Below are 12,077 nucleotides of genomic sequence, written 5' to 3' on the forward strand. Positions count from 1 at the left end.
TCAGCTGGATCTGGTCACAGGTAGGAGATCTTCTTCTTGTCGTGACGCCACTCTCAGTATTGCGGCCAGTAGGGACCGCCACTGCAGGTTGAGGGACGCCTGGGGCTGATGGTGAGTGCAGTTAGTTGGAATAGCCTCCTGAGAGTGAGGCAAGCCCCAGGGCCCTGTGTAGGTGCGTAGTACCACAAGGCGCAGAATAACTCCACACAGGCAGAATGTCTTTCAGGGTTTTTACTCACTTCAGGTGGCAGGGTGAGTAACCCGGGCGTAGCTGGGATGAACCAGGCGGGAACCAGGTGTCCTTCAGGCTGACTTGTGAGGGTGACTACTAACTCGCCTTCCTTAGCCCTTTTTGGTTTGGGGTGACCCCGACTTTTAGTCCCTATGGGGGTCACCCAGGGAAGTTGCTGAAGCCTCACTCCCCTTCGTTTGCCGTGTGCTTGTTGCCTGGGCCAGATCACTCCAGCTTCTTGCCTCCTGTGAGCTATGGGCCCTAACTGTGGCTACGTGGCTGCGGCTTTTTGTGGTGTTGTGGCGTGGGCTTTGAGAGCCCCACACCGGCAGGTTTAGCAAAAGAAAGCTGGATCTATCTCCGCTTCGGGATCTGCCGCCCGTTTGGGCCTGGTACTCTCTAGCAGTCTCCTTACTTCCCACTCCGTTGCTCTCTCTTTAGCTGAAGATGGATTTCGGGTAGCACTCCTAGTTGACCGTTCTCCCCCGTCAGTAGCCACGGCGCGGGCGCTGTTAGACAGCAACAGCCCCACAGGTCTGCTCCTCACTGAGCCCTATGGAGTTCTCTGCTCTAACTGACTCACTGCCCCTCCTCTCCTGTTCTTGCCTACGCCACCTAGCAACCAGACTCTCTTACCACACCCCTTGAGAGGAGATGGAGGCTTTTGGCCCCCTCCACTATTCCAGTGAAGGTCAAGGCTTTTCCCCCTCCTGGGATCCCCAGGGGTCCTCTCATGGGTACATGTGTGAGAGCTGATTACTATGCGCCTGTGTACCACACCCCGGTCAGCCTTCTGGATTACCTGTATTGTACTGTCCCCAGCATGGGTGCAGTACTCAGTGGTGCCTGACCAGGTCAGGGGCGCCACACTATCGCTAACCCTATATCTGCAACACTTCTGACCCTGTACTATGTCTCCTGCCCACTACAGCACGAGGGGCCAGTACTCCTCATTACACATTATTTACAGTTACAGTAAAATATATATATGTACATTACAATACACTACCTTCGTAGGAGTGGGCACTACTCGCCCCCCTCCTACACAAAAGCAGCAGAAAAAATGCAGCATTACGGTACATGTGAACACAGCCTATATGTCAAAGCAAAGTGGATGTGATTTCATGAAATCCCCACCCGCTGTGGGTCTCAAGAAGTTACTTAACTGTGTTCTCATCTGCATTAGGAGCGAATCAAATAAGGGGGGAAATGCACAAAAGAAAAGCAGCAAACACACAATACCTGCAGAAAACGTGAAAAAAAAGTAGTTGAAAAAGACGCAGCATTTACGCTACGTGTGAACATGGCCTTACTGTTACATTTTATTAGACTTTTAATAAGGTTTAATAGAGGAAAATAATTAATCACACAATGTTTTTAGGCCATTTTCCAATCACCGTAAATAATCTGATGTTATGTCAGTTTCTGATATTAATAGAGAGGAAAATTAGCAACAATTCAAATAACTAAAACATGTCTAAACATTATTGAAAATTATAAACACTTACAGAAATTCCACTACAAAATTTGGTCCTCATTCAGTGACCTCTTTTCTGCTTGTTTCTTGTACAGTAATCTGCAAGCATTGATGGATTCCATTTTTCTTCATATATTTTCTACATAGCTGCAATATCTTGATGAAATCTCTCAGAATGCTCGTCACACACTGCTCAACAGTTTGGTGGAAAGAGTCTAGATGCGAATGTAAGAAATAAATTTTTATGGCAGTACTGTAGAAAGATAAAACATGTTTGCCCTTATAAACTATAAAGATGAGATGTTCAGTGCAGTTCTATTATCTTTTCAATACCTGTAATTCAGAGTGATGATTCATGACACCAAGTGCCCTCTTATTTCTCACTTGACTTGAGTGAAAATGTTTCTGGTGCTTTTAGAACTGGTAGTTCTTCTGGATACAGTTGAATTAAGACGTTTACATACACTATCTAAAAATACACATCTGCAAGTTTTTCTCACTATATAACATGAAATCAGAATATACAATTCCCATTTTAGGTCAATTAGGAACCAAAATTACTTATATTTGCCAAATGCCAGAATAATGAGAGAGAGAGAGAATGTTTTAAGACATTTTTATTTCTTTCTGCAAAGTCAAATGTTTACATACATTTCGTTAGTATTTGAAACCATTGCCCCTAACCCCTTCTTGACCCTTGTTGTACCTATATGTCATAGAAATCAGTCCATTCCTACATACGTCATGGTGATTGAGGGGGTTCCTGTGCTGTATCCCCGCTATAGCCGCCTGGTCTCTGGCTGATCTTACAGCTGGGTCCTGCTCGTGCCATTCCTAGCGGATTAACTTCCTAAATTTTGTAATCAATGTGATCGCAGCATTCCAGAGGCAGAGTGAGTAATTGCTTACCTCTACCTGATGATCGGGTTCCTGTAATGAGATCACAGGGACCCGATCGCTGCCATGATAACCCAGGGTCATCACCATGATGACTCCATGTTACTGAGTTACAGATAACTTCACAGACCATGCTTGATGCATGGTGTGTGAGGCAAACAGTCAGTATGCAGCAGTGATAGATTGCAGTGATCAAGCACTGCACTGGATTAGATCAGTGATTGGATCACTGAAAGTTGGTGTCCCATAAAGGGACTAAGTAAAAAAGTTTTAACAATTGATAAAAAAATATTTGAAAACCTCCTGAAAATAAAGAACAGAAAAAGTCTAATAACTATGTAAATGTATGTAAAAAAAATAAAATCCCAACTAAACTACACATATTTGGTATTGACACATCAATAACAACCAGCTCTATAAAACTGTCACACTAGTAACCCCTTCAGTGAACATGGTAAAAATAAATAAATTAAAAACTTAGCAAAAACTGTCTTTTCATCATACAGCTGACAAAAAAAGTGGAACAAAATGCAATAAAAAAAAATCACATATAAATAAAACAAAAAACAAACTGCCAGTTTTGTCAGCCAAAAATTAAAAAGATTACAGCAATGCAAAAACATTTTTTTCCCTGATAAAATAGTTTTTACATTGTAAAAGTGGCAAAACACAAAAAAACCTATATTGATGGGGTATCGGGGAGTGTGACATGCAGACAGATTTATTTAAATATCCAATCATAAATTTAATACGTTGAAGAGCCAGGAAGAGTATCCAATTATTTTTACATACATGGAACAGGACAAAAAGACAGTAAACACATATAATCCATAGTCGGCAAAAATATGGCCAATATATTAGGGTTACAGGTCGGCAGGGTGATACAAGTACGTCTTCATAAACAGTGGTGGTTCAGTATAAATCAGATTATACATATGTCATTGTTAAAGTTCATGTGCATTATTCTCTGGACCAACAACTGAAAAACCAAAGGCAGCAATTAAGTAGTCAGGACAATGCAGGTTCAGTATACATCCATATATGTTACTATTAAAATGCCTGCGCCTATATTGGAATCTTTATCCAAACCAACCACCTACCCCTATGCAGCTCAAGGAATGCATCTACAAAATCCATCTCCTCCCTTAACATCAAGACCCCAACGTATGTTTCGCTTTCTTAAATAAAATGCCATGTAGTATAGACCGCTTCCTCAGGGGGATGTCTGTGACATGGTGATATGGAGTTTGTAGATACATCCCATTGGCCCATTTAATTATGTGCCAATTTGGATTAAGGAAAATGGTGATTGTGGATTTTTGGTTAATAAATAAATGGGGTATCACTTTAATCGTACTGACCTGAAGAATAAAACTGTCCTATTACTTTTACGGCAGTGAACAGCGTAAAAGAAAAACTAAAAAAAAAAAACCTATTCCTTAGTTTCTGTTTCTTTTTGATTGTGCCTAACAATGCCAAAAATGGTACCAATAAAAACTTCAACTCATCTCTTGCAAAAATCAAGCCCCCACATGACTATCGGCAGAAAAATAAAAATAAAAAAACATAGCCAAAATTTGGTGATGCACAGAACCTTTATATTGTAAAAAGCATTTTTAGTGTGATAGCCGCCAAACTAAAAAAAAAAGATATACACCTGGTATCACTGTAAGCATACTGACCCTAGGAAAAAAAGTCGCCAAATCAATTATACCACACGGTGAACGGTATAAAAAATAAAAAATCCAATTCTTCAAGTGCTATTGATTTGTTAATTCTGCCTCTAAAAGATTGCAACCCAGTGCAGCTCATATTTATCCTCCACTCAGTGCTAAGCATTTGCACCAGGAATATGTGTAAGGGTCCACAATCAGAAAAAGCAGCATTTTGGATATAGCGTGTTTTACAAACCACTGCGTTGTGCAGTAAAAGAAAAGTGGATGGGATTCATAGAAATCCCATGCACACGGTGCTTCTTTTCTCCACAGAGTAAATTGATCTGCAGTGCGGCTTCCCTGGATGCAGCATGCCAATTTATCCTGCGGAAATGCGAGTGGTTCTTCACCAGTAAAACAGAGCGAAAGTCTACAGCTCCCCAAACCCTGATCGTCGGCACTGGCAGCTGTGGTATTCTGTGGAGCATACTTGCGTCTCCGCAGGGGAAGTATTCCAAATCTCTGAAAAACATGATGCTAACAAAATTCCCAATGGAAAAATCACTGTAATGAGGGACCACATCTGTCCTGTGGTCCAGTGGTGTACATCTTTTTATGCCTCTTTCAAGGCGTGCAAAAAGTGCAGTTATCAACAGTTTTACCTTTTGGTGGCACTTCATGGTTGAAAATCTCTTTGCGTGTCAGGTGGAAAGAAAGGGTATCTTTTTCATGTAGACTGTAGACATGTAGACTAACGATATCACCAGACTTGGATTGACTCATTTTCACCCTAGTTTGGCATCATTGCTGCCCTTGCATACACATATGAATGAAGACTCCATTTGGGCATTGCCAACGTAACCTTCTTCCTCCTCCTTTTCTGCTGAGCTACACAGCTGCATGCCTTTGGGTTCACACTAAGTTGGATCTACAACATCATCAGGCTCTTTGTTGTCCCACTACTCCTCTTTCTTACCTGACACGAGAGGACAGTACGCATATGTCTCAGGTATCTGAGTCCCATCATCACCATCACCTCCATCAGTTGACGAGGGTCGAAATCCTGCTGGAACCCTACTTTGTCTGGGCCAGGATCCAACTGACAAAGATTTTGGGCATGGGTACATATGATTTCCTCCTCTTTAGTCTGGGAATCTTTGGAGCATACATGTGATGCCCATGGGATAGAATGTGTGAACAGCTTTTGAGACTCGCTCATGTGTGGTTCCCCACAGTCAGGTTGCCAGTTAGAGATTTGTGATGTGCAAGTGTAATTGGGGTGCTACCTATGAGGAATGATCTGTGTGTGATTTTGCAAGGCCACTTGATGCACTGCTTGACATCCACTCCAGCACCTGCTTGCTATCCACCTCATTTTAAAGTTGAGTCAATGTATGGCTGCGAAAGAAATCTAGTGGAGTAGGCTGTCCACTAACAGAGGTATTTCTCGCTTCTCTTGGGCTAGGAAGAGCCAGCATTTTCTCACTAGACCTTTGACTAACAGAACTTCTTACACATACACCTCCAACACCCGGCCTATTCCCTCTTCCATGACAACCTCATCATGATTTACCACTCATGCTTGATGCACCCTTCTCTTTTTCAAACAGATGTTTTACAAACTTACACCCACACTTTTCAGACACCTAAAACAAAAGATTAAATATTTATTTCCTGCCTGAGATGGCAATATTGTGAAGGCACTGAAAATACCACTACCTACAAATGCGTTTCACTGCGTAATTTAGAGCAGACACAGAAAAGTGTCAAGAAGACCTTTTTAGCTTGTTCAATAGCAAATTTGCAGCAGGCACTAATAAGTATACCTGTAAGTGTGTTTCACAGTGTAATTTTGAGCAGGCAATTAAAATTGCCAAGAACCACTTTTTACATTCTACATTCCTAGCAACTTTTTAGGCCACGCATGGCTAACTAGGAATACATATAAATGTGCCTAATAATATCTGAAGGCATGCATTTCCCGTTCTTTGAAGCAAATGTTCATTGTTGTGATTCTACACAGATTTAATATAATTGACACTACATTATTTTTCCCTATTGAAGTTAGTATTGCTTATTATCTCGGTTGGATCAGCAGAAATACTTCTTACATTGCATTTTCTACGTGGCGGTATTTTATAATGTGGTGTGTCTAGATTGCATTACCAATGCACTATTTTATGCTACTTTGTAATTGCATTTAACAGGGTGGCATCTGTTGGTGGTGTTATTTTTTACTTTGTTTGCCCCTTTATGGCTGTTGTCATCTTAGCCACCTTCACTTTCTTTGCTCTATCACCTTGCTATTACTATTTGAAAAAATATTTTTGCATTTTCATCATACTTTAGTCCTTGTTTTCTCTGGTGTTCCCCTTTTATATTGTCATAGTGGTACTCTTTATTGGGGTATTCATCTTTTTTTCTGGGTTAATACCTATAAATGTGTTTGTGTAATTTTCAGCAGACAGCTTTTTGCATAATTCCCTAGCAACGTTTTAGGCCACGCACGGCTGACTACCAATACCAATAAATATGTTTGTATAATTTTCAGCATGCAATTAAAATTACAGAGAACCGCTTTTTAGATACTTTGCTGACAACTTTTTAGACCAGGCACTGCTTACTACCAATACCTATAAATATGTTTGCGTAATTTTCAGCAGGCAATTCAAATTACCGAGAACCACTTTTTAGATAATTCGCTAGCAACTTTTTAGAACAGGCACTGCTAACTAGCAATAGCTATGAATGTGTTTGTATACTTTTGAGCAGGTAGTAATACGTGGCCATACCTATTTACATGCTTCACTGGCAACTCTTTAGCAAGCACTACTAGTAGCAATCTCTATTTCGATCATGAAATGTATCGATTTATGGTAAACACACTTTTCTCTACACTGCACATCTCTATTCTAAACTATGGCTCTCCTATCTATATCAACTACCTAGCATTAAACCCCTAACTAAGCTTACTGTCTAGCAGCCCTGAATGCAGCACCTTCACTAACATTTGACATTCACAAAATGGCGCCAATGCAACATGTCCGCAATTTATATGCACACGGACATGTGACTTAGGCAGCCAATCACAGAAGTACTTCTGTCTGAACCTTGTGGATGTTTGCTGCTCTGTGATTGGCTGCAGCAACATCCACAAATAAAGTTAAGGAAAAACAAAGGCACCGCACGCTAAAAACCTTCTCCCGGTCCAGAGTCCCTGCTTCCTCCTCTGATTTTATCCCACATCAGACAACACCACAATCCTATACAGAAGCATAAAACACTATTAAAAAAGAATTTTTGGAAATGCGGCCAGCATTCGGGGGCAAAAAACTAACAAAAACAAATGTTACCAGCTTTTGGGGGAAAGTGCCCGGGGTTGCTAAGTCCGAACAAACAAGCTCAGTCTCGCACTGAATTTGAAATTGGCGAACCTTTACCAAACAGGTTTGCTCATTTCTACTCACCACCACAGTTGCCCAATGTACTGTCTCCTTTCCCATTATCCTGCAGACGGTAAGCCCGCAAGGGCAGGGCCCTCTCCTTTTTTGTACCAGTATGTCATTGTTAGTTTGTTCATTGCAATTTGAGTTTTTCATTGAACCCCTTCTCATGTACAGCCTTATGGAATCCATGGTGCTATAATAATCAATAATAATAATAATTATATTAATAATGCAGTCTTGCTAGCATGGCTACAGTATTGCTCATAGCATTGTGAGTAGTAGTTGTAAGCAAACTCCAACTTTCAGTACTGTGGCTGGGCAATTTTCTAATGTTATTTGCTTGCAGATTAACCTTACATCTGCAGAGAAATAGCGTTATCCAATGGGACAGATTCCCTTTTATATTATTATAAGTACTTGAAGGTATACACATGTGGTCAAAATTGTTGGTACCCCTCATTTAATGAAAGAAAAACCCACAATGGTCACAAAAATAACTTGAATCTGACAAAAGTAATAATAAATAAAAAATCTATGAAAATGAACAAATGAAAGTCAGACATTGCTTTTCAACCATGCTCCCACAGAATTAAAAAAAAAAATAAAATTCATGAAACAGGCCTGGACAGAAATGATGGTACCCCAGAAAATAATGTGACAAAAGGGACATATTAAATCAAGGTGTGTCCACTAATTAGCATTACAGGTGTCAAGTACAAGTTTAATTTATTTGGGTCTGATGGGAAACATGTTAATCGACAAAGTGGGAAAATACTGAACCGAAAATGTGTTAAAAAGTCTGTGAAAGATGGCGGAGGAAATGTCCTGGTTTGGGGATTTTTTTCTGCAGCAGGAGTTAGACCTCTCAAACAGCTACATGTCAGAGTGAATGCAAGTGTGTATCAGAACCTTCTTCAACAACATGTGGTTTCTAAATTGCGTACATCACTCAATCAGCCAGCAATTGTCATGCAGGACAATGCCCCCTGTCACACAGCAATACGAGTTAAGCAGATTCTTGAAACATTGAAACAATGAAATGGCCAGCCCAGAGTCCTGATTTAACCAAATAGAAAACACCTGGAAATTCCTTGGTGACAAAGTTAAGGCCAAGACATTGACAACAGTCAAGGAGCTGTGGAAGAGACTGGAAGAAGAGTGGACCAAAATTACACCAGAGCAGTGTGAGATATTAGTGATGTCCTGTGGCCGCAGATGTGCTGAAATCATTCAAAGCAAAGGCCTTTACACGTCCTACTGATGGTGACTGTTGTTACCTTCAGAAAATGTAGTTATCTTTCTCTGTGCTACAGTTGCTGTTCTCTGATGATGACCATCACGTTTTGGGCGAAATAAAGATTTTTATGTTGATAGATGTTGGATCTTTTGTAAAACACTGTTCTAGTGGCATGGTGTGCAAGTGATCATACACTGTTCTCTAATTTTGATCTGCTGTGTATGTACTGATTATCACCAAGCCAATCAATTTTTCATTTGATGCCATTTAGATTTATTTATACAATGTTATTGTATAGGACAAGAAATGTTGAAGCTGGAATCAATTTAACATATGCAAGAACTATTGCTGTATGTATGTCTTCATAACTGGAATTGTAAAAGCCAGAAAGTTGTAGGAAAAGTAAATATATACAGTACATACTGTATATGCTAATCTTTTAGTTTTAAAGTTTTAAGTTTATGTCCTGCTTTCTTCAAACTGGCAAAAAAAACCCGACAGAACAAAGAGAAAATCCAATGACCTGCAAACAATTTCTTCCTTAGCAAAACGTGTACTGAATGAATTTAGAACCTCAAAGGCATCAAATTAAAACTTTTCAGAATTGAACATTTATGCCAGATTATCCTTACTATCCTAATAAAGAATGTGAGCTTCTTCCAGTCTTATAAACTACTAACATTTTTTGAAAAGAAGACTAACTAAACTAAAAGGGTAACTGTACTTTTAAGTCAAATTTCAGAAAAAGTTATCCTGTGTGTACATGAAGAAGAACACTATTTTAAGCCACTATATGGTTTGTATAGTATTCTGCAATTTCCCCCTCCTTCGCTCCTCTCTTTAATTTGCAATCCACTTTAAGTTTGTGGGAGGAGATTAGATGTTCTTATGGCTCCAAAGTTCCTTACAGCACATAAAGGATTCTTGCTTTCTTTTATTTTTAGTACGCAGAGACAATATCCATCAAATAAGTTATACAATTGTCCTGAGGAGAGACAGTATCGATATGATGCGACTGTGTACCACACAAAGTGTTGATGTAACGAACAATTTCAGAAAGAAGGGAAAAAATGAAGTATTTCATAAATGGAGATAGATGTAGATTTCTCTGATAAGATACATTCCAAGGTTTCTTATACTCACCTGTACTATTTAATGATATATGCAATGTTTTTAATATACAATTTGACCGCAATCAAAGCAATTATTTTCTCCTACAGCACCGAACAGATAGCTTTTTTTTTTTTTTTAAGAGCCAAGAGCATCACATAGAACAAAATATCCACCAGTTTCCTTTTAATCAATCTAGTGGGAGCTTTTCCTGGCATATAAAAATAAGTAAAAAAAAAACATGATGTGAACAGTGCTTTACATTGAATAACATTGATTATCTTGTTACAATGCTACCTGTCAAGAGTATGGGGATTTATTTTGCAGCAAATGAACAGTGAATTCTTGTATATGATATTTTAGAAGAAACAAAAGAATGGGCAAGTGTGAGGAGCTGAACAAGACAAGCTTTCCTTATGCTGGGCAATGGTCTGCTGGAAAATCTGGGCTCTTTGCATTTTTGCAGATGTTAATTTGACACTATTTACTAGAGATGAGTGAATCGATTCTAATCAAATTTAAATTTTGTCAAATATTTAGGAACATACTGAAGTCAGGAAATCGATTAATGTACAATATGTTTCATAAGGATCGTCTAAAGAGTGCGAAACATTGCATCAGCCAGAGAAAGATCTCGCGACGTCATGTGTAGCCAATGGAGCTCAACAAAATATCTTGCAGTTATCACTTCACATGGTGTATTAAAGGCAATCAGGTGGGACTATTGCAGCCTGTATAAAAGCAGAAGGAGGAAATTCAGCAGCCATTTGAAGTTGAATCTGCTTTGTAAGAGGATGTCATGACTCAGTTTATCCATAGAGATAGGGAGAAAACACCATGAAACACTAAAGAGTCTGTACAGATATTATGACATCTCGGCAGTGAAGATTAGTGTGTGAGAAATAAGAAATAACATAGTCATATGAAAAAGTTTGGGCACCCCTATTAATGTTAACCTTTTTTCTTTATAACAAATTGGGTTTTTGCAACAGCTATTTCTGTTTCATATATCTAATAACTGATGGACTGAGTAATATTTCTGGATTGAAATGAGATTTATTGTACTAACAGAAAATGTGCAATCTGCATTTAAACAAAATTTGACCGATGCAAAAAGTATGGGCACCTCAACATAAAAGTGACATTAATATTTTGTAGATCCTCCTTTTGAAAAAATAACAGCCTCTAGTGGCTTCCCGTAGCTTTTAATGAGTTCCTGGAATCTGGATGAAGGTATATTTGACCATTCCTGTTTACAAAACAATTCCAGTTCAGTTAAGTTTGATGGTCGCCGAGCAGGAACAGCATGCTTCAAATCATCCCACAGATTTTCAATGATATTCAGGTCTGGGGACTGGGATGGCCATTTCAGAACATTGTAATTGTTCCTCTGCATGAATGCCTGAGTAGATTTGGAGCGGTGTTTTGGATCATTGTCTTACTGAAATATTCATCCCCTGCGTAACTTCAACTTCGTCACTGATTCTTGCACATTATTGTCAAGAATCTGCTTATACTGAGTTGAATCCATGCGACCCTCAACTTTAACAAGATTCCCGGTGCCGGCATTGGCTACACAGCCACAAAGCATTATGGAACCTCCACCAAATTTTACTGTGGGTAGCAAGTGCTTTTCTTGGAATGCCGGGTTTTTTTGCCTCCATGCATGACGCCTTTTTGTATGACCAAACAACTCAATCTTTGTTTCATCAATCCACAGGACCTTCTTTCAAAATGTAACTGGCTTGTCCGAATGTGCTTTTGCATACCTCAGGCGACTCTGTTTGTGGCGTGCTTGCAGAAACGGTTTCTTTCACATCACTCTCCCATACAGCTTCTCCTTGTGCAACGTGCGCTGTATTGTTGACCGATGCACATTGACACCATCTGCAGCAAGATGAAGCTGCAGGTCTTTGGAGGTGGTCTGTGGATTGTCCTTGACTATTCTCACTATTTTTCTTCTCTGCCTTTCTGATATTTTTCTTGACCTGTCACTTCTAGGCTGAGCAAGAACTGTACCTGT

Source organism: Anomaloglossus baeobatrachus, chromosome 1 (assembly GCF_048569485.1).
Source record: "Anomaloglossus baeobatrachus isolate aAnoBae1 chromosome 1, aAnoBae1.hap1, whole genome shotgun sequence".
NCBI classification, from domain to species: Eukaryota; Metazoa; Chordata; class Amphibia; order Anura; family Aromobatidae; genus Anomaloglossus; species Anomaloglossus baeobatrachus.